Source organism: Oncorhynchus mykiss, chromosome 7, assembly GCF_057628025.1.
Source record: "Oncorhynchus mykiss isolate SJ-2025 chromosome 7, ASM5762802v1, whole genome shotgun sequence".
In the NCBI taxonomy this organism is placed as follows: domain Eukaryota; kingdom Metazoa; phylum Chordata; class Actinopteri; order Salmoniformes; family Salmonidae; genus Oncorhynchus; species Oncorhynchus mykiss.
The window spans coordinates 47,429,822-47,453,883 of NC_143028.1; the positions used below are offsets into that span (position 1 = coordinate 47,429,822).

Sequence of the window (24,062 nt, forward strand, 5' to 3'; positions counted from 1 at the left end):
CTATTCGCTATGGCTTTTCTCATATCTTGGCTGGGTGGGCTACGGCTGAAAACACTTTCATTTGAAGTGTGCCGGTATTACTGAGTGGGTTTGTGTAATGATGTGCCAGCCTGCTCAGGGTATTACAGTGGGCTCTGACTGTCTGACTGGCACCTCAACCAGTCTGCCTACTCACCTAGGAGACTGTGTCAGCCTCGGCCTGAGAGCGTGCCCATCGGCTGGTTGGCAGGCAGAGGAGGGAGTGAGGGAGGTAGAGATGGAGGGAGAGAGAGAGGAGAAGTGGTGAGAGGAAATTATAGACTCATTCATCTGGTGCCATATGGGTCCATGGAGGTTGATTCTGTTTTAAATACACACTATGATTGAAAGTCAATTCTGAATTATGATTTTTATAGGTATATTAATGTCGTAGATTTCATTTTCAGCCAAAATTGTCCCAGATGCTTTCACCTCATAGTTTCGCCTAAAACTCTGTTTTGATATTGTAGTCTTTGGTTAATGCGGTGTTCTAGACACTTCATCAGTCTTAGATGACCTTACACACTCAGTGGGACCCCATTGATTAAACCAGACCAGGTGAAGTGGGAGTGGGACAGAAGTCTGATCTACTATCTCTCTTTGTTCTCTCTCTTTCTAGTGTCGACAAGACCTTTTCCAGGACCAGAAGTCTATGGTGAGTTTACTCCCCTCCTTGACATTAAGAAATTCAGCTAATGTTGTGTGGGATAACTTAATTTTATGCATAGTTGGTTCTAGATCACTCTTAAAAATACTGGAGATTACCTTAGAGTTTTTAAAGATAGAGGTAACCTCATAGCTTCCTTTTTCCAGTGATGCTGTCCACCCCTGGTTAAGTACTGATTACAGTCAGAATAACAGGGCATGAAACATCACATGGATGTCAGCCAATATCTTTATTTACTGTTTATATTGTACCAAATATGCATCCTGCTGTTGTAGCCACGCTTGGGTTTCCTTAGTGAAGTGCTACATCAGACAGTTACATACACTGAGAGTATAAAACATTAGGAACACCTTCCTAATATTGACTTGCACCCCCTTTTGCCCTCATAACAGCCTCAATTTGTCGGGGCATGGACTCTACAAGGTGTCGAAAGCGTTCCACAGGGATGCTGGCCCATGTGGACTCCAATGCTTCCCACAGTTGTGTCAAGTTGGCTAGATGTCCTTTGGGTGGTGGTCCATTCTTGATACACACGGGAAACTGTTGTGCATAAAAAACCCAGCCGCTTTGCAGTTCTTGACACACACAAGCTGGTGCACCTGGAACCTACTACCATACCCATTTCAAATGCACTTCAATCTTTTGTCTTGGCCATTCACCCTCTGAATACACAATCTATGTCTCAATTGTCTCACGGTATAAACATTATTATTTAACCTGTCTCCTCCCCTTCATCTACACAGATTTTAGGTGGATTTGACAAATGACATCAATAAGGGATCATATTTCTCACTTGGATTCACCTGGTCAGTCTATGTCATGGAATGTTTTGTATACTCGCTGTATATTGACAGTGAGGAAGTCTAATGTCATGGCTGTGGATCAGGGCATCTGGTAACAAAATGAATATTGAGAAGGAGGGCCATGTAATATTCCGTCCTTGGCAGTGTGAGAAAAAGACGTGTGAATGCAGCAGGAGTTGGGTGTAGATGGGGGGGGGGGGTGGATGGAAGGAGCGACTAGACGAGCAGAATGATTCTGCAGAATCATCAGACGGTAAAATTTGGCCCGTACTTCTGCTGAACTGAATTAAGAAGGGGCTCTCGCTGCACGTCATTATGTACTGGTGAATACTATCAGCCTTTACGTACAGGCAGATAAAAATCCCAAAGTCATGAAAGCCTTGTTTTTTTAGGTATGTGTGTGAGAGAATTTCTCTTATTTCTTTAAAATGAAACTAACATTGATCTGTATTTATTAAATTAATTCATCAGTGCTATCAATCATTTAGAAGGGCATGTTTGACTTACTAAGAAGGGGTTTAATCCTCAAGTCATAGGAAGGATGTCCGGACTCCATCTACATTATACAGGTCTGATAGGTGTCACTGTGTAAGACTAGCAGCTTTTCAGTCAGATTTACGATAGCAGGTCTAAATCAGACACAGTATGCCATCGCATCCCTCTTGAATCCATCATAGCCTCAGTCATCCTCTCTCTCAGCAGCCGGGGAAGTGTGTGTGTGTGTGTGTGTTTGTGTGTGTTTGTGTGTGTGTGTGTGTGTGTGTGTGTGTGTGTGTGTGTGTGTGTGTGTGTGTGTGTGTGTGTTTTTGTTATTATGGCAGCAGTGATATTGGTGGATCGTTCCGCAAAATGAGTGCCTTTTTGCGGCCCTTTGATATTGTACGGTGAAATTGTGCACAAATATTGCACTTTAAAAGCTATATTAAAATAAGTGCCCTTTAATATTAAATGAAGTGCCCTTTAATATACCACATGAAAATTCAATAAATCAGATTTATTTATATGAATAAAGACTTGCTAATGTGCCAAAAAAAATTGTCCAAATGTAGATTTTGCTATAGCCTTGTTCTGTTCAATGTCCTCTACATACACTACAATGTCCAAAAGTATGTGGACACCTGCTGGACACCTCCACTAGTCTGTGGAGACTTGCTTCCATTCAGCCACAAGAGCAGTAGTGAGGTCGGGCACTGTTGGGCGATTAGGCCTGGCTCACAGTCGGCTTTCCAATTCATCCCAAAAGTGTTTGATGGGGTTGAGGTCAAGGCTCTGTGCAGATCAGTCAAGGTCTTTCACACAGATCTTGACAAACTATTTCTGTATGGACCTCGCTTTGTGCATGGGGGCATTGTCATGAAAGAGGAAAGGGCCTTCCCCAAACTGTTGCCACAAAGTTGGAAGCACAGAATTGTCTAGAATGTCATTGTATGCTCTGGTGTTAAGATTTCCCTTCACTGGAAATAAGGGGCCTAGCCCGAACCATGATAAACAGCCCCAGACCATTATTCCTCCTCCACCAGACTTTACAGTTGTCACTGTGCATTGCGGCAGGTAGCATTCTCCTGGGATAGGCCAAACCCAGATTTTTCCATCGGACTGGTGATTGATTCATCACTCCACAGCACGCATTTCCACTTCTCCAGAGCCCAATGGCAGCGAGCTTCACACCACTCCAGCCGACGATTGGCATTGCGCACTGTAATCTTAGGCTTGTATGCGGCTGCTCGGCCATGGAAACCCCTTTCATGAAGCTCCCAGTGAATAGTTATTGTGCTGACATTGCTCCCAGAGGCAGTTTGGAACATGGTAATGAGTGATGCAACCAAGGACAGACAATTTTTACAAGCAACACACTTCAGCACTCGGAGGTCCAGTTCTGTGAGCTTGTGTGGCCTACCATTTTGCGGCTGAGCCGTTGTTGCTCCTTGACATTTCCACTTCACATTAACAGCACTTACAGTTGATCGGGGCAGCTCTAGCAGTGCAGAAATGTTATGAACTAACTTGCCAAAACATTTCTTCAGCAAAAACACAGTGGCTTCCATCATTCTAAAATTGGAAGATGTTTGGAACCACCAAGACTCCTCCTAGAGCTGGTCGCCTGGCCCAACTGAGCAATCGGGAGAGAAGGGCCTTGGTCAGGGAGGTGACAGTGAAGCATGGTGGTTGCAGCATCATATCTGTCTAGCAATGCTCCCAATTCAACCTGACAGAGCTTGAGAGGATCTGCAGAGAAGAATGGGAGAAACTCCCCAAATACAGTTGTGCCAAGCTTGTAGCATCATACCCAAGAAGACTTGACGCTGTAATCGCTGCCAACGGTGCTTCAACAAAAGACGGGGTCTGAATACTTCTGTAAATGTAATATTTTCTTATATATTGTTTTAGGAGATGGATCAGGTTTAATATTGTAGATGGATTGTTGCTTCCATCAATGTAATTGTCTGCATCATTTCCAAACCCCCATATATTTTTGGGGTAAATATGTATATCCATATACATACATACGCATACCCATAAACAGTTCAAGTCGGAAGTTTACATACACCTTAGCCAAATTCATTTAAACTCAGTTTTTCACAACTCCTGACATTTAATCCATGAAATTCCCTGTTTTAGGTCAGTTAGGATCACCACTTTATTTTAGGAATGTGAAATGTCAGAATAATAGTAGAGAGAATGATTTATTTCATCTTTTATTTATTTATTCACATTACCAATGGGTCAGAAGTTTACATACACTCAATTAGTATTTGGTAGCATTGCCTTTAAATTGTTTAACTTGGGTCAAACGTTTCAGGTAGCCTTCCACAAGCTTCCCACAATAAGTTGGGTGAATTTTGGCCCATTCCTCCTGACAGAGCTGGTGTAACTGAGTCATGTTTGTAGGCCTCCTGCTCGCGCACACTTTTTCAGTTCTGCCCACAAATTTTCTATGGGATTGAGGTCAGGGCTTTGTGATGGCCATTCCAATACATTGACTTTGTTGTCCTTAAGCCATTTTGCCACAACTTTTGAAGTATGCTTGGGGTCATTATTCATTTGGAAGACCCATTTGCGACCAAGCTTTAGCTTCTTGACTGATGTCTTGAGATGTTGCTACAATATATCCACATAATTTTCCTGCCTCATGATGCCATATATTTTGTGAAGTGCACCAGTCCCCCCTGCAGCAAAGCACCCCCACAACATGATGCTGCCACCCCTGTGCTTCACGGTTGGGATGTTGTTCTTCAGCTTGCAAGCCTCCCCCTTTTTCCTCCAAACATAACGATGGCCATTATGGCCAAACAGTTCTCTTTTTGTTTCATCAGACCAGAGGACATTTCTCCAAAAAGTATGATCTTTGTCCCCATGTGCAGTTGCAAACCGTAGTCTGGCTTTTTTATGGTGGTTTTGGAGCAGTGGCTTCTTCCTTGCTGTGCGGCATTTCAGGTTATGTCGATATAGGACTCGTTTTTACTGTGGATATAAATACTTTTGTACCTGTTTCCTCTAGCATCTTCACAAGGTCCTTTGCTGTTGTTCTGGGATTGATTTGCACTTTTCGAACCAAAGTACATTCATCACTAGGAGACAGAACACGTCTCCTTTCTGAATGGTATAACAGCTGCGTGGTCCCATGGTGTTTATACTTGCATACTATTGTTTGTATAGATGAACGTGGTACCTTCAGCCGTTTTGATATTGCTCCCAAAGATGAACCAGACTTGTGGAGGTCTACAATTTTTTTTCTGAGGTCTTGGTTGATTTCTTTTGATCTTCCCATGATTTCAAGCAAAGAGGCACTGAGTTTGATGGTAGGCCTTGAAATACATCCACAGGTACCACTCCAATTGACTCAAAATGTCAATTAGCCTATCAGAAGCTATCAGAAAATCATTGGATTTAGGTTTAAATTTGTGGGGGGAAAAGTTCCTTTACGTTGATATGATATATACCATTTAGCAGATGCTTTTATCCAAAGCGACTTACAGTCATGTGTGCACACCTTTTACATATGGGTCCCCGGCGGAAATCAAACCCACGAGCCCTGGCGTTGCAAGCATGATGCTCAACCGACTGAGCCACACAGTACACGTTGATGACTAGCTGCATATCCTGTCAGTTTTCCACATCGATTCAACATCACATAAAAATGTTTTGAATTGAAATGCAATCAATGTTGATTCAACCAGTGTGTTCCCAGTGGGTACAAAGTAAACCCCATCCACCTCGGTTCATCCCTCAGTGTATGTGTGGCAAGTGCCCTCTAGTGGTTCATTATCAATCATCTCCATCTCAGAACGTCTACCCCTCAATAACTGTTTTGGGTTAAGCCAACATACTGTATATCTTACAAAATTCTTTCAAGATGTTGAAATTCTAACAACATAATGTTCTGTAGTGAAACAGTTGTCAACTTTATTACTCTTGATTATGGAACCGCTTACCCTCTAAATCTTTTTCACTGCCATGCTGAAAATATAACCATCTCGACTCTTCTGAATGTCATGACATTTTTAGAGTTAGTCTTAGCTGTGCTTTTGGAAATAACACTTCCCCAAGGACATAACCCAGCTATAAGCAATGGCAAGAACTTTGTCCTCAGTGTGTGTGTGTGTGTTTGTGTGTGTGTGTGTGTGTGTGTGTGTGTGTGTGTGTGTGTGTGTGTGTATCCCACATCTGCAAGTCAAATCATTTGCAAGTCAATGAGCCCTATGGGTATCACCACTGACTGCTGCCAAAGCCTTGTTCCCGTTCAGACCCCAGAGCGCTGTGTCATGAAGTCATGAAGTACTTGTCAATGGTGAGTGATGAGGAGGACTTCATTAACAGGATGTTCCTCCACTCCACCCTAACGCATGCAGGTAGTAGCAGCAGCATGTCGTGAGGGAAAAGCTGAACTGTGTCACAGTGTGTCTCACCTGTTAAACTGCTCTCTGTAGTCCCCTTGGCATCTTTAATGGCACAGAATGAAGAGGAGGACGGAATTTGCTCATTCAATTGCTAATGGGAGTGCTTAGGATCCTGATTACTTGACTGATTCTGATTATGCATTGGAATGGGGTCTGGTTATTTTGGGTACTGTAAGTCACTGAGCATGTACTCTTGGCCTCATGAGGACAACAGAGAAAGCTGAACATTCACTAAGCATTCAGTTTGTCTAAGTGGTGATCCAGACGGGTGTCGTGTCTACACAAGTTAGATCGAACCCATTCTACTGTATGACCTCCATTACCACGAGGGGACACTGGTGGAGATTGTACACGCTTAGAAAACAAGGTTTCCAAAAGGCTCATTTGCCTCGCCCCATAGGAGAACCCTTTTTGGTTCCAGGGAGAACTTTTTTTAGTTCTAGATAGCACCTTTTTTACTAAGAGTGTGTAGATGTCTTTACACTTCACTTTTAGTCAAAGTGCCTTTTCTGTTTAATGCATAGTAGAGAGCAGGCAGCTGGAGGCACACACACACATCCACCCATTTCCAGATTTGTAATTTACAAAAAAATAATGTCCCACCCCCACATTACCACACAAGCATGAAATATTATATGACCAACTTGATATCCCCCATCTTCCCTGCTATAGTTGTATAGGCTAATGTAGATACTATAGGGGAAAACTCCCCTGTCCTCAGCATTTGTCTCCACCGTAACACTTACCTTAATCATTGCAATAAGAGAAATTAGAATAGAATTGAAATCATCATCTACTTACATCATCACATCTTTAGGAAGATGATGTGTTGAAGGGTGACAAAGGAAGGGAGCTGTCTAATGCGATTTCCCTCCCCATTCCTTTTAATGACTCAATGCCAATCCATCACATTACCTCTCCAGTTTCCCCCTCATATCTGATGACATGATAATGCATGGGACTGTGAAAACCATCCAATCATGCAGGTAAATGTTTCTTTACAGTGCCAACTGTAAAGTTTGGTGGAGGAGGAATAATGGTCTGGGGCTGTATTTCATGGTTGGGGCTAGGCCCCTTAGTTCCAGTGAGCCAGGCCTAATCGCCCAACATCAGTGCCCGACATCACTAGTGCTCTTGTGCCCGCAGCGATGTTCCAACATCTAGTGGAAAGCCTTCCCAGAAGAGAGTAGGCTGTTATAGCAGCAAAGGGGTGACCAACTCCATATTAATGCCAATGATTTTGGAATGAGATGTTCGACTAGCAGGTGTCCACATACTTTTGGCCATGCAGTGTATGACTAAGAAATGCTTCCTTCGCGTGTCTAGTTGAGTGGATTGAAGAGGAAACTCATTTCGCGCATCAGTGTGTTCTGTCCTCTTCACCACCTCCCTTCCATCCGTAGAGGCTTGTTATGAATTGTGTTGATTTGCGGCATCTTTCTGCATTAGCATGTGAGAGTGCATTCACTTAGCTGTGATCTAGTTAATCAGTCAGAGTCCCTCCACTAAGGTTCCATACATTCATGCAATTAATCGATTAGATGAAACTCATTGAGGGAGTAATGTCCCCTGCAGTTGTGAGCCTTCCCTATAGTCATTCTCACCTAATCAAGGGTTGTTGTAATCTGTTTAGTATGAGCTCAGGGGATTGGCTAAAGGAGCTGCCGCTAGATTAATTGAAGTGTGTGGGCTACCTCAATGAAGATACAAAGGGAATGTCAATTTCAACTTGTTATTAGTGCGTTGTCATGCCTTTGTCATTCACAGACTAATTAATGCGTCAGTCAGAAGGATCTGGCCTGGTTTGACGCAGTTTGAAGAATGTTGTCCACCCACTTATAAGTGGAACAATGAAATTAAACTATTCACAGTTCTTATATTGTTCTTATTCAAATCCCAGTGCTTTGGGCATTGTGTGCATCAGCATAACAATACCTGAATGATTCAGATCCATCTCCAACAGTTCTTTTGAAGCCATTTTCTATATTTAACTCTGCTGCTTTCATCTGGTGGTATATTCATGGTAGAATAGCGTATGGCTGGCCTTGCTGTTTGCTGCTGCTGTTGGAGTTTAATGCACTTTAGTCAGCCACTGAGGTCCACCTGGAGCACCTGCTGAGACCACTGGCTGTCCACTTAATGACAGTAATCACCCAATTAGTCACCTTGTCAGCAGAGGAAAAGCCACATAGCGAAACGTCTGAGCGTAGCTCCCCCTGGACCAAGACCAGTGAAGAGCAGAGCAGAACAGTACACTGAAGCACACGGACAAAGGATTACCTGGGTTGCGCTGGGGCTCATTACGGAGCAGAGCAGCCTCGCTTCATCCCCAGAGGTCCGGGTGACTGGAGCTGACACTGTGAAATGAACCAGGATGCTGCTGCCTGCCTGTGTGTAATCACGTTGAGCTGCAGGGAACTGGGGAAAGGGGCAGCATTCTGGTCTGACTCCACAATGTGTTTCCAGCACAGGGCTGCCAAAATCAATGGAGGTAGAGTTCCAAACACAATGTAATTATGAGAAGCAGAGGAGGGAGGCAGGGTTGACAGGGTTCTCGTTTGCTGTGCGGCAAGCCATATGTAGTCCTAGTCCCAGCAGACTCAGAGGGAACGATGAGTCAGAATCCCACAGCCCCAGGACAGGACAGACAGGACTTACTTATTCTGATAAAGTTACTCCTTCAGTCACACTCAGTGAGGAGGCCATTGCCCCTCTCCTCACCCTTCTCTGCACCATACTCAATATAGTGTCTGTGCCTCCGGTAACAATTGATTTGAATAAATCAAATAAAATTGTATTTGTCACATGCTTTGTAAACAACATTTGTAGACTAACAGTGAAATACTTACTTATGGGCCCTTCCCAACAATGCAGAGTGAAAGAAAATAGAGAAATAGTAAAAAAAAAGTAAAACATGTAATAATAAATACACAATGAGTAACAACAACTTGGCCATATACACGGGGTACCAGTACAAAGTCGATGTGCAGGAGTACGAGCTCATCTGGAGATGCTTCTACAGACTATCAGTAACATTTCAACTAACTATCAACTAACCCAAGCCTCTTATCCTAACCGTAATTTAAACCTACCTTAACCCCTACCCTAAACCTTATTCTCACCCTTTTGTAGGATCAATCCCCCCACAATCTTTTTTAAAAGATTTATAAAATTGCTAAATATTCTCTCCGTCCCATGGGAAAATGTGTAGAATTGCAGGAAAATGTACTCTAAAACATCAATTGTTTTTTTTCCGCTGTCAAATTATTTTGCTTGCAAGGTAGAGTAGCAACACATTTTATTTTAAAGCCCTGTCATGCCAAATAGTGTCCCCCTAACAAAAATTATGCAAACAAAGCTGATTTCAGTGACAATTTCATGTTTAAACAAGTTTTTTGTTCAGCTAATATCATGAAAACATTACGTCAAGCTACTTGTGGGTACCTTGTTATTATTTTAACAACATGAAATACATGTCTTAAACGTTGCTACATTTTGGAAATAGCAAAGAAAACGTGTAATCAGCTTGACACATTGTTACTTACCTTACAGATCACAAAGTCAGTGAGTTTCCACGCCATCCATATGCAAATACATTTCATTCATACACTGGCGTGTCTGGCTAGCATGTTTTTATTTTAAGCTGCCCTTCCCTTATCTACACTGAAATAGTATTATTTCAGTACTCCTCTATTATGCTGCATTTTCTTTCAATCTCTCATATCTCATTAGTACCCCCTTGTGGTTGAATATGTGCATTCGGAAAGACCCCTTGAATGTTTCTCCTCATCGATCTACACACAATACCCCAAAATGACAAAGCGAAAACCGATTTTTAGAAATGTTCGTAAATGTATAAAGAATTAAAAACAGAAATACCTTATTTACATAAGTATTCAGACCCATTTCTATGAGACTCGAAATTGAGCTCAGGTGCATTCTGTTTCCATTGATCATCCTTGAGATGTTTCTACAACTTGAACTAAATTGAGCCGACATGATTTGGAAAGGCTTACACCTGTCTATATAAGATGGCGCCGGAGAAGAAGGCTGACGTTTTACGTGTCCCCAACCGCTACTGTTTCTTATGACTGAAAATAACTTCAGCACTGCGATTACTCACCACGGACTGGCAGAATCCTTTTTTTCCTTTAACGAGTCTGACAAGCCCGATGTGAATGATATACTGCTCTCCCGGGACAGTCCCAGATCCCCGTGATTTGCGTGAAGAGAAGGCGGAGATAAAGGGGCCAAAGGGTGGGCTGCCTTCTGAGAATTCGTAGGCGATTGAATAAACTCCCACTTCCTTCCATTCTGCTAGCAAACGTGCAATCTTTGGAAAATGAAATAGATGACCTACGCGGAAGACATTCAAAACTGTAATATCTTATGCTTCACGGAACCGTGGCTGAATGACGACACTATCAACATAATGCTGGCTGGTTATACACTGTACCGGCAGGATAGAACAGTGTCATCTGGTAAGACAAGGGGCGGCGGACTATGTATTTTGTAAATAACAACTGGTGCACGATATCTAAGGACGTCTCGAGCTATTGCTCATCTGAGGTAGAGTATCTCATGATAAGCTGTAGACCACACTATCTACCTAGAGAGTTTTCATCTGTATTTTTCATAGCTGTTTTACATACCACCACAGACTGAGGCTGGCACTAAGACCGGATTGAATGAGTTGTATTCCGCCATAAGCAAGCAAGAAAACGCTCACCCAGAGGTGGCACTCCTAGTAGCAGGGGACTTTAATGCAGAGAAACCAAATTTCTATCAGCGAGTTAAACGTGCAACCAGACGGGGAAAAAACTCAGGACCACCTTTACTCCACACACAGAGGCGCATACAAAGCTCTCCCTCGCCCTCCATTTGGAAAATCTGACCATAATTCTATCCTCCTGATTCCTGCTTACAAGCTAAAAGTAAAGCAGGAAGCACCAGTGGCTCGATCAATAATAAAGTGGTCAGATGAAGCAGATGCTAAACTACAGGACTGTTTTGCTATCACAGACTGGAATATGTTCCTGGATTCCTCCAATGGCATTGAGGAGTACCACTTCATCAATAAGTGCATCGATGACGTCTTCCCCACAGTGACCGTATGTGCATACCCCAACCAGAAGCCATGGATTACAGCCAACATCCGCACTGAGCTAAAGGCTAGAGCTGCCGCTTACAAGGAGCGGGACTCTAACCCGGAAGCTTATAAGAAATCCCGCTATGCCCTCCGACGAACCATCAAACAGCCAAAGCGCCAATACATGGCTAAGATTGAATCGTACGACAACTGCTCTAGCGCTCATCGGATGTTGCAGATCTTGCAAACCATTACAGACTACAAAGGGAAGCACAGCCGAGAGCTGCCTAGTGACATGAGTCTACCAGACTAATTAAATAACTTCTATGCTCGCTTCGAGGCAAGTAACACTGAAGCATGCAGGAGAGCACCAGCTGTTCCCGGAAGACTGTGTGATGTCACTCTCCGCAGCCGATGTGAAGAAGAACTTTAAACAGGTCAATGTTCACAAGGCCGCAGGGCCAGACGGATTACCAGGACGTGTACTGCGAGAATGTGCTGACCAACTGGCAAGTGTCTTCACTGACATTTCAACCTCTCCCTGTCCGAATACCAACATGTTTTAAGCAAACCACCATAGACCTTGTGCCCAAGAACACTAAGGTAACCTGCCTAAATTACTACCGACACGCAACACTCACGTCTGTAGCCATGAAGTGCTTTGAAAGGCTGGTCATGGCTCAAATCAACACCATTATCCCAGAAAACCTATACCCACTCCAATTTGCATTTGCCCCAACAAATCCACAGATGATGCAATCTCTATTACACTCCACACTGCCCTTTACCACCTGGACAAAAGGAACACCTATGTGAGAATGCAATTCATTGACTACAGCTCAGTGTTCAACACCACAGTGCCCTCAAAGCTCATCAATAAGCTAAGGACCCTTGGACTAAACACCTCCCTCTGCAACTGGATCCTGGACTTCCTGACAGGCCGCCCCCAGGTGGTAAAGGTAGGTAACAACACGTCTGCCACGCTGATCCTCAACACAGGGGCCCCTCAGGGGTGCCTGCTCAGTCCCTACCTGTACTCCCTGTTTACTCATGACTGCACGGCCAGGCACTACTCCACCATCATTAAGTTTTCCGATGACACAACAGTGATCACAGCCTGATCACCAACAATGACGAGACAGCCTATAGGGAGGAGGTCAGAGATCTGGCTGTGTGGTGCCAGGAGAACATCCTCTCCCTCAACGTGATCAAGACAAAGGTGATGATTGTGGACTACAGGAAAAAGGAGGACCGAGCATGCCCCCATTCTCATCGGTGGGTCTGTAGTGGAGCAGGTTGAGAGCTTCAAGTTCCTTGGTGTCCACATCAGCAATAAACTAACATGGTCCAAGCACACCAATACAGTGGTGAAGAGGGCACGACAAAACCTATTCCCCCTCAGGAGACTGAAAAGATTTGGCATGGGTGCTTAGATCCTCAAAAGGTTCTACAGCTGCACCATCGAGAGCATCCTAACTGGTTGCATTACTGCCTGGTATGGCAACTGCTCGGCCTCCGACCGCAAGGCACTATAGGGGTAGTGCGAACGGCTTAGTACATCACTGGGGCCAAGCTTCCTCCCATCCAGGACCTCTATACCAGGCGGTGTCAGAGGAAGGCCCAAAAAATTGTGAAAGACTCCAGCCACCCTATTCATAGACTGTTCTCTCTGCTACTGGATGGCAAGTGGTACCGGAGTGCCAAGTCTAGGTCCAAGAGGCTTCTAAACAGCTTCTACCCCCAAGCCAAAAGACTCCTGAACATCTAATCAAATGGCTACCCAGACTATTTGCATTGCCCCCCCTCCCCCTTTTCACCGCTGCTATTCTCTTTTGTTATCATCTATGCATAGTCACTTTAATAAGTCTACCTACATGTACATATTACCTCATCTAGTCGGTGCCCCCGCACATTGACTCTGTACCAGTACCCCCCTGAATATATTGTTATTTTACTGCTGATATTTAATTACTTGTTACTTATATTTCTTATTTTTATCCATATTTTTTTAAACTGCATTGTTGGTCAGGGGCTCGTAAGTAAGCATTTCACTGTAGATCTACACCTGTTGTATTCGGTGCATGTGGCTAATACCATTTGATTTGATGAGGTAGAAAGAATTGTCCGTAGAGCTCCGAGACGCGATTGTGTTAGCACAGATCTGGGGAAGGGTACCAAAAGATTTCTGCACAATGGCCTCCATCATTCTTAAATGGAAGAAGTTTGGAACCACAAAGACTCTTCCTAGAGCTGGCTGTCTGGCCAAACTAAGCAATTGGGGGAGAAGGGCCTTGCTCAGGGAAGTGACCAAGAACCCAATGGTCACTCTGACAGCACTCCAGATTTCCTTTGTGGAGATGGGAGAACCTTCCAGAAGGACAACCATCTCTGCAGCACTTCACCAATCAGGCTTTTATGGTGAGTGGCCAGACAGCAGCCACTCCTCAGTAAAAGGCACATGACAGCCCGCTTGGAGTTTGCAAAAAGGCACCTAAAGGACTCTCATATTCTCTGGTCTGATGAAACCAGGATTGAACTCTTTGGCCTGAATGCCAGCATCACATCTGGAGGAAACCTGGCACCACCCCTACGGTGAAGCATGGTGGTTGCAGCATCATGCTGTTGGGATGTTTTTCAGTGGCAGGAATTGGGAGAGTGGTCAGTGAGATCCTAGATGAAAACCTGCTTCAGAGTGCTCAGGACCTAACAGGACAACGACCCTAAGCATGCAGCCAACACAACGCAGGAGTGGCTTCGAGACAAGTCTCTGAATGTCCTTGAGTGGCCCAGCCAGAGCCCAAACTTGAACCCAATCGAACATCTCTGCAGAGACCTGAAAATAGCTGTGCAGTGATGCTCCCCATCCAACCTGACAAAACTTGAGAGGATCTGCAGAGAAGAATGGGAGAAATTACCCTATTACAGTTGTGCCAAGCTTGTTGCGTCATAACCAATAAGACTCAAGGCTGTAATCACTGCCAAAGGTGCTTCATCAAAGTATTGAGTAAAGGGTCTGAATTCTTATGTAAATGTGATATTTTGTGTTTTTAATAAATTTGCTAAGATTTCTAAAAACCTGCTTTTGCTTTTTCATTATGGTGTATTGTGTGTAGATTGACTAGGGGGGAAAAGGCTGTAACTAAACAAAATGTGGAAAAAGTCAAGGGGTCTGAATACTTTCTGAATGTACCATACGTATCTATTGTAGGTGTTAGGATACAACAATGTATAATTTTGAACTAACAAATACCATCAAGGGATACCTTATAATTTGCAACAATGAACACCATCTGAAACAGCTGTGAAAACCAACCTGGCAATATTTAAGATTTAAATATATAAACATTGATCTTTTTTTGGTTCAGGTGTGTCATTATTTTATGTTCACAGATTTTTTGGGCATGGCAAACAGAGACTGAAACACTGAATTATGGTGTGTGGAATAGAGAGGAGGGTGGGTGCTGTGTGGGTGGGAGGTTCTGCCTGTCATTTGTTCTCGGAGACTGCGAAGTCCAGGCACTGCTGCTCCCTTTGTTCTGAGTGTTTGCAATGCTAGTGTTTTTAGTTCATCTTTGTATTTAGTTCATCTTTGTATCTCTCATATCATATGCCCATTATGCCCATTATGATAGACCAAGAAATGTTCCAAGCAGATAATGACAACATGACCAACATGACATAGTTACTACAACAGTAGTAACTATGGTGTAATGAAAAGTTGGAGGGTGGTTGGTAATGGAGGACATCAGGTGGGGCGGCAGGGTGGCCTAGTGGTTAGAGCGTTGGACTAGTAACCGGAAGGTTGCGAGTTCAAACCCCCGAGCTGACAAGGTACAAATCTGTCGTTCTGCCCCCGAACAGGCAGTTAACCCACTGTTCCTAGGCCGTCATTGAAAATAAGAATTTGTTCTTAACTGACTTGCCTGGTTAAATAAAGGTAAAATAAATAAAATAAAAAGGTGGATCCACGTCTGGGTGTTAGGCAGAAAGCCTAGGTCCTGGAGAACAGGAGCAGAGTTAAAGGGAGTTAAAGGGAACCGGTTAGGAGACAGAGACATAAGATCAGGTATGTAAAAATACAGGTATTGAATTATTGAATTTAAATTAAATGTTAGATTAAACTCTGGGGTGGTGTCATGATCACTGGAATCATACACCATAACAGTACTTACCTGGCAGCAGAGGTTACTTAACGTGACCCAGTGGTTAGCCTTTAGATTCACTATCTGGACAAACCCCTGCTCCTTCCACCTCCAATCTGACACAAGCCACCTGTGAGAAAATTTGATGGATTAGTGCAGTGTTATAACTGGGAGATACAGTGCCTTGCGAAAGTATTCGGCCCCCTTGAACTTTGCGACCTTTTGCCACATTTCAGGCTTCAAACATAAAGATATAAAACTGTATTATTTTGTGAAGAATCAACAACAAGTGGGACACAATCATGAAGTGGAACAACATTTATTGGATATTTCAAACTTTTTTAACAAATCAAAAACTGAAAAATTGGGCGTGCAAATTTATTCAGCCCCTTTACTTTCAGTGCAGCAAACTCTCTCCAGAATTTCAGTGAGGATCTCTGAATGATCCAATGTTGACCTAAATGACTAATGATGATAAATACAATCCACCTGTGTGTAATCAAGTCTCCGTATAAATGCACCTGCACTGTGATAGTCTCAGAGGTCCGTTAAAAGCGCAGAGAGCATCATGAAGAACAAGGAACACACCAGGCAGGTCCGAGATACTGTTGTGAAGAAGTTTAAAGCCGGATTTGGATACAAAAAGATTTCCCAAGCTTTAAACATCCCAAGGAGCACTGTGCAAGCGATAATATTGAAATGGAAGGAGTATCAGACCACTGCAAATCTACCAAGACCTGGCCGTCCCTCTAAACTTTCAGCTCATACAAGGAGAAGACTGATCAGAGATGCAGCCAAGAGGCCCATGATCACTCTGGATGAACTGCAGAGATCTACAGCTGAGGTGGGAGACTCTGTCCATAGGACAACAATCAGTCGTATATTGCACAAATCTGGCCTTTATGGAAGAGTGGCAAGAAGAAAGCCATTTCTTAAAGATATCCATAAAAAGTGTTGTTTAAAGTTTGCCACAAGCCACCTGGGAGACACACCAAACATGTGGAAGAAGGTGCTCTGGTCAGATGAAACCAAAATTGAACTTTTTGGCAACAATGCAAAACGTTATGTTTGGCGTAAAAGCAACACAGCTGAACACACCATCCCCACTGTCAAACATGGTGGTGGCAGCATCATGGTTTGGGCCTGCTTGTCTTCAGCAAGGACAGGGAAGATGGTTAAAATTGATGGGAAGATGGATGGAGCCAAATACAGGATCATTCTGGAAGAAAACCTGATGGAGTCTGCAAAAGACCTGAGACTGGGACGGAGATTTGTCTTCCAACAAGACAATGATCCAAAACATAAAGCAAAATCTACAATGGAATGGTTCAAAAATAAACATATCCAGGTGTTAGAATGGCCAAGTCAAAGTCCAGACCTGAATCCAATCGAGAATCTGTGGAAAGAACTGAAAACTGCTGTTCACAAATGCTCTCCATCCAACCTCACTGAGCTCGAGCTGTTTTGCAAGGAGGAATGGGAAAAAATTTCAGTCTCTCGATGTGCAAAACTGATAGAGACATACCCCAAGCGACTTACAGCTGTAATCGCAGCAAAAGGTGGCGCTACAAAGTATTAACTTAAGGGGGCTGAATAATTTTGCACGCCCAATTTTTCAGTTTTTGATTTGTTAAAAAAGTTTGAAATATCCAATAAATGTCGTTCCACTTCATGATTGTGTCCCACTTGTTGTTGATTCTTCACAAAAAAATACAGTTTTATATCTTTATGTTTGAAGCCTGAAATGTGGCAAAAGGTCGCAAAGTTCAAGGGGGCCGAATACTTTTGCAAGGCACTGTATGTACTTTTCAACAGTTTTTGAAGGTATAGCCTACCTCAAGCTGGTCCCCCTCCGGCTCTTAGCTCAGAGAATCAGACTAATCTTAACTCACTGGCTCTGATGGATGGGACTCCACATGGGGGGTTTGGACACCCGATGGTCCTAAAGTCAATTGAAGAGTTAAATTGAAGAGGTACATAATGGATGGTGACCCCAGCTTGGAGTGAAAGAGCAGTAAGGTTTCCTAGGTCTTGCCTTCCTTTCGTCCTTCTTCCAAACCGTCATTCGCCCGGATGTGGAAGCACTTGGTCCCCATCTTGATTCTCCTCTGGTATCTCTCCTGTTTCTCCTGCACCTTGTCGATGTTCAGTCTCACCTTGATTGATAACAGAAATAAATGCAATTATATTTAATATAATAAATATCTTTCTTATCTCTTGGAGATAATAAATTAATAGCGGACAATCATTTTTACCTGCTCCAAAACCTCCACATCCTTCTTAGCCCATGCCTGAAGATGGTTCTTGAAGGCGTTCTGATCTGGTTCGACAACCTTGAGCACCACCGGTGGAGTTTCAGTGATCTGAAACTATTTTATACAAAAATAGCAATAGACAAACAACAACAATAATTCAGTAAATCACAAATTACAGATTGCTAATTCTGATTACTAATAAAATGGCAAATTACTAATTCAGTAGTTCACAATTTTGAAAGACAACAGAGACGATATACAATAATTGTATTTACAATTGCATTGTTTACCTCAGTCAACAGCTGTGGCTCCTGTCCATACAGCAGGCGATAGGGCGAGTACTTGGTGGAGGCCTGGACTCTGCTGCTGAGTGCAAAGAGAATTACCTTCAGTTTGTCTTCCTGGTACCCATCAAGGGACTCGCCCATGGTATTCTTGAGGGTTTGGTTGGGCCGTTCATCCAAACCTGGAGGAGGGGGTAGGAAAGGGATATCTATTGACACTTTTTTATTTTTTTTATTTAACTTTTATTTAACTAGGCAAGTCAGTTAAATTCGTGTTTACAATGACGGCCTACCGGGAAACAGTGGGTTAACTGCCTTGTTCAGGGGCAGAATGACAGATGTTTACCTTGTCAGCTCGGGGATTTGATCCAGCAACCTTTTGATAACTGGCCCAACACTCTAACCAACCAAATATGTCTGACTAACCGAAAAACTAAAAAAAACACTCCCAAAAAAACATTGGTGACAGAATATGAACTACAGTTGAAGTCGGAACTTTACATACACCTTAGCCAAATACATTTAAACTCAGTTTTACACAATTCCTGACATTTAATCCTAGTAGAAATTCCCTGTCTTAGGTCAGTTAGGATCGCTACTTTATTTTAAGAATGTGAAATATCAGAATAATAGCAGAGAGAATGCTTTTATTTCTTTCACCACATTCCCAGTGTCAGAAGTTTACATACATACACTCAATTAGTATTTGGTAGCATTGCCTTTAAATTGTTTAACTTGGGTCAAACGTTTCGGGTAGCCTTCCACAAGCTTCCCACAATAAGTTGGGTGAATTTTGGCCCGTTCCTCCTGACAGAGCTGGTGTAACTGAGTCGGGTTTGTAGGCCTCCTTGCTCGCACACGCTTTTTCAGTTCTGTCCATACATTTTCTATGGGATTGAGGTCAGGGCTTTGTGATGGCCACTCCAATACCTTGACTTTGTTGGCCATTTTGCCACAACTTTGGAAGCATGCTTGGGGTCCTAGTCCATTTGGAAGACCCATTTGTGACTAAGCTTTAACTTCCTGACTGATGTCTTGAGATGTTGCTTCAATATATCCACATACTGTTCCTGCCTCATGATGCAAATCTATTTTGTGAAGCACACAAGTCCCTACTGCAGCAAAGCACCCCCACAAAATGATGCTGCCACCCCCGTGCTTTACGTTTGGGATGGTGTTTTTCAGCTTGCAAGCCTCCCACTTTTTCCTCCAAACATAACGAAGTCATTATGGCCAAACAGTTCTTTTTTTGTTTCATCAGACCAGAGGACATGTCTCCAAAAAGTACGATCTTTGTCCTCATGTGCAGTTGCAAACCGTAGTCTCTTTTTTCTTGCCGTTTTGGAGCAGTGGCTTCTTCCTAGCTGAGCGGCCTTTCAGGTTATGTAGATATAGGACTTGTTTTACTGTGGATATAGATAATTTTGTACCTGTTTCGTCATCTTCACAAGGTTTTTTGCCATTACATCATTTTTGGGAATTTTCCAAGCTGTTTAAAGGCACAGTCAACTTAGTGCATGTAAACCTCTGACCCATTGGAATTGTGATACAGTGAATTATAAGTGAAATAATCTGTCTGTAAACAATTGTTGGAAAAATTACCACCCAAGGCAATCAAACTGTTTCCAGAGGCTGACCCAAAACAACATTGCCGCAAGAGAGGTAGACAGAGCGGCCTTCTAGGCAGATTTTAAAGGCGCACACATCACCCACCGCTTCCAAGTATTTTACTCGCTAATGTCCAGTCTCTAGTTAACAAGGTAGACGAAATTAGGGCTTGGGTTGCTTTCCAGAGAGACATTCGGGATTGTAACATACTTTGTTTCATGGAAACATAACTCTCTGGGGACATGCTGTCAGAGTTTGTACAGTCACCTGGATTCTTTGTGCGTCACGCCGACAGGAATAAACATCTCTCAGGGAAGAAGAAAGGCGGGGGTGTATGTTTCATGATTAAGGACTCATGGTGTAATTGTAACATACAGGAACTCAAGTCCTTCTGTTCACCGGACCTAGAATTCCTCACAATCAAATGCCGTCATTATTATCTCCCAAGAGAGTTCCCGTCGGTTATTGTCACTGCAGTGTATATCCCCCCCTAGCTGACACCACGACGGCCCTCAAGGAACTCCACTAGACTCTATGCAAACTGGAAACCATATATCCGAAGGCTGTATTTATTGTATTTGGGGATTTTAACAAAGCAAATTTGAGAACAAGGCTACCTAAATTCTATCAGCATATCAATTGTAGTACCCGGGCTGGCAAAACTCTGGATCACTGCTACTCTAACTTTCACGATGCATACAAGGCCCTCCCCGCCCTCCGTTCGGGAAATCCGACCACAACTCCATTTTTCTTCTCCCCCACATAGGCAGAAACTCAAACAGGACATACCCATGACTAGGACCATTCAACGCTGGTCTGACCAATCAGAATGCTTCAAGATTGTTTTGTTCACGCGGACTGTGTTCCCGGTGTGTTCCGGGTAGCCTCAGAGAATAATATAGATTTGTACGCTGATTCAGTGAGTGAGTTTATAAGGAAGTGCACAGGAGATGTTGTTCCCACTGTGACTATTAAAACCTACCCTAACCAGAAACCGTGGATAGATGGCGGCAGTCGAGCAAAACTGAAAGCGCGAACCACCGCATTTAACCACAGAAAGATGACCAGGAATATGGAAGAATACAAACAGTGTAGTTATTCCCTCCGCAAGGCAATCAAACAAGCGAAACGTCAGTATAGGGACAAAGTGGAGTCACAATTCAACGGCTCAGACACAAGACGTATGTGGCAGGGTCTACAGGCAATCACAGACTACAAAAAGAAAACCAGCCACATTAAAGACACCGACGTCTTGCTTCCAGACAAACTAAACACCTTCTTTACCCGCTTTGAGAATTATACAGTGCCACCGACACGGCCTGCTACCAAGGACTGCATACCTCCCCCTTCTTGTCCCTGACCGACGTGAGTAAGACATTTAAACGTGTTAACCCTCGCAAGGCTGCCGGCCCAGACGGCATCCCTAGCCGCGTCCTCAGAGCATGCACAGACCATCTGGCTGGTGTGTTTACGGACATATTCATCTCTACCTATCCCAGTCTGCTGTCCCCACATGCTTCAAGATGGCCATTGTTCCTGTACCCAAGAAGGCAAAGGTAACTGAACTTAATGACTATCGCCCCATAGCATTAACTTCTGTCATCATTAAGTGCTTTGAGAGACTAGTCAAGGATCATATCACCTCCACCTTAGCTGTCACCCGAGACCCACTGCAACTTGCATAACGCCCCAATAGGTTCACAGATGATACACAATCGCCATCACACTGCACACTGCTCTATCCCATCTGGACAAGAGGAATACCTATGTAAGAATGCTGTTCATTGAATACAGCTCAGCATTCAACACCATAGTATCCTCCAAGCTCATCATTAAGCTTGAGGCCCTGGGTCTCAACCCCGCCCTGTGCGATTGAGTCCTGGGCTTCCTGACGGGCCGCCTCCAGGTGGTGAAGGTAGGAAAAAACATCTCCACTTCGCTGATCCTCCACACTGGGGCCCCACAAGGATGCGTGCTTAGCCCCCTCCTGTACTCTCTGTTTACCCATGACTGTGTGGCCATGCACACCGCCAACTCGATCATCAAGTTTGCAGACGACTCAAGAGTAGTAGGCTTGATCACCGACAACGACGAGACGGCCTACAGGGAGGAGGTGAGGGCTCTGTGAGTGTGGTGTCAGGAAAAAAACCTCTCATTCAATGTCAACAAAACAAAGGAGATGATTGTGGACTTCAGGAAACAGCAGAGGGAGCACCATCCAATCCACATCGACGGAACAGCATTAGAGAAGGTGGAAAGTTTCAAGTTCCTCAGTGTACACATCTCGGACAAACTAAAATGGTCCACCCACACAGACAATGTGGTGAAGAAGGCGCAACAGCTGAAGAAATGTAGCTTGTCACCTAAAACCCTCTCAAGTTCTACAGATGCACAATTGAGAGCATCCTGTTGGGCTGTTGCCTGGTACGGCAACTGCACCGCCCAGCACCCGATGTCACAGGAAGGCCAAAATGATCATCAAGGACAACAACCAACTGAGCCACTGCCTGTTCACCCCGCTACCATCCAGAAGGCAAGGTCAGTACAGGTGCATCAAAGCTGGGACCGAGAGACTGAAAAATAGCTTTTATCTCAAAGCCATCAGACTGTGAAACAGCCATCACTAACACAGAGTGGTTGCTGCCTACATACAGACTTGAAATCATTGGCCACTCTAACAAAATTATCACTAGCTAACCTGCTAACCATGTGTATGTAACCAATAAAATATGATTTGATTTGATATTCTATAATATTTAACTCTGCTGTGGTCAAATAAAGCAACCATTACAAAAAAAATGTATTAGGGCGAAATATGAATTGTGACACTTTTTGATGGGCTTCAACTACAGCGCCACAGTCTTCACTCACTCAAACTTCTAGCAGGCTAGAGAGGTACCGACCTTTAGCCTCAGTGACAAATTTAAACATTGTGTGCTCTCTGATATGACATTCATTGAAATCAAATCATTTCAGATATAATGCAATGTGATTGATAAACAAAAGGCTATTTCACTTGCCCAGCTATCCACATCCTTGACAATCCCACGCCAGAAGATGCGTAGGTTGATTTTGGCAATCATGTGCTTCACTCCCAAATGGCCAGCATGCTTCTCGGTCAGCACGGCCTCCTTCTCTTCAGTGAAAATCACCCTCCGGTGTGGCTGGGTATCCTTTCCAAGGTATGATGTGATTTCCTAACAAGTTCAAAGACAAGCGTTTTCTAAATACTCAAGTCTAAGTACATTTGCACGGATTTTTCTCTCTGTTTCTCTCTCTCTATCTTTCACTCTTCACACACCTCTCTCTCCCTCTCATCCTTTCTTTCTCACTTTCTTCCTCCTCCCCCCTCTCTCTCTGTCGGTGTCTGTCTAGCCAATATACCTAGTTAAACAATGTTGGAATTACCATAATTGCTTACACCTATCCATTTGATTGATCGGGGTTAACTTATAACTAGATACCAGTACCTCAATATGACATACATATAACTAAATGCAGAGCTAGCAACATGTAGATGTTGGGTGGTGAGTGGTGGGACACAATGCAGATAGTCCGGGTATCCAATGTGCGGGGGCACTGGTTAGTCGGGCTAATTGAGGTATTATGTACAATGTATTATGTACATGAATGTATATTTAAAGTGACCATGCATATATGATAAACAGAGAGTAGCAGCAGCATAAAAGAGGGTTTGACCCAATGCAAATGGTCCAGGTAGCCATTTGATTACCTGTTCAGGAATCTTATTGCTTGGGGGTAAAAGCTGTTGAGAAGCCTTTTGGTCCTAGACTTGGCACTCCGGTACCACTTGCCATGCGGTAGTAGAGAGAACAGTCTATGACTGGGGTGGGAGGGGTCCTTTACAATTTTTAGGGCCTTCCTCTGACACCACCTGGTGTAGAGATCCTGGATAGCAGGCAGCTGAGCCCCAGTGATGTACTGGACCGTACGCACTATCCTCTGTAGTGCCTTACGGTCAAAGGCCGAGCAGTTGCCATACTAGGCAGTGATGCAACAAGTCGGAATGCTCTCGATGTTGCAGCTGTAGGACTTTTTGAGGATCTGAGGACACATGCCAAATCTTTTTAGTTTCCTGAGAAGGGAATAGGCTTTGTCGTGCCCTCTTCACGAGTGTCTTGGTGTGTTTGGACCATTCTAATTTGTTGGTGATGTGGACACCAAGGAACTTAAAACTCTCAACCTGCTCCACTACAGCCCCATCGATGAGAATGGGAACGTGCTCGGTCATCCTTTTCCTGTAGTCCACAATCATCTACTTAGTCTTGGTTACGTTG

General features: G+C 43.7%; 2 protein-coding genes across 8 annotated transcripts in view; one reads left to right on the forward strand and one right to left on the reverse strand.

Annotated features, from left to right (window-relative positions):
• Positions 1 to 24,062, reverse strand: part of LOC149982572 (solute carrier family 2, facilitated glucose transporter member 1-like) — a 321,473-nt gene that overhangs the window by 109,462 nt on the left and 187,949 nt on the right. The gene's annotated exons all lie outside the window — the stretch shown is intronic.
• The window catches only part of LOC110527984 (rap1 GTPase-activating protein 1), a 164,919-nt gene that overhangs the window by 90,831 nt on the left and 50,026 nt on the right, over positions 1 to 24,062 (forward strand). For all 7 annotated transcript variants that reach the window (XR_016497287.1, XR_016497288.1, XM_090241171.1 and 4 more), the window contains one exon: positions 638 to 673. The gene's annotated coding sequence lies outside the window, so the exon portion shown is untranslated. The remainder of the gene's footprint in view (positions 1 to 637; positions 674 to 24,062) is intronic.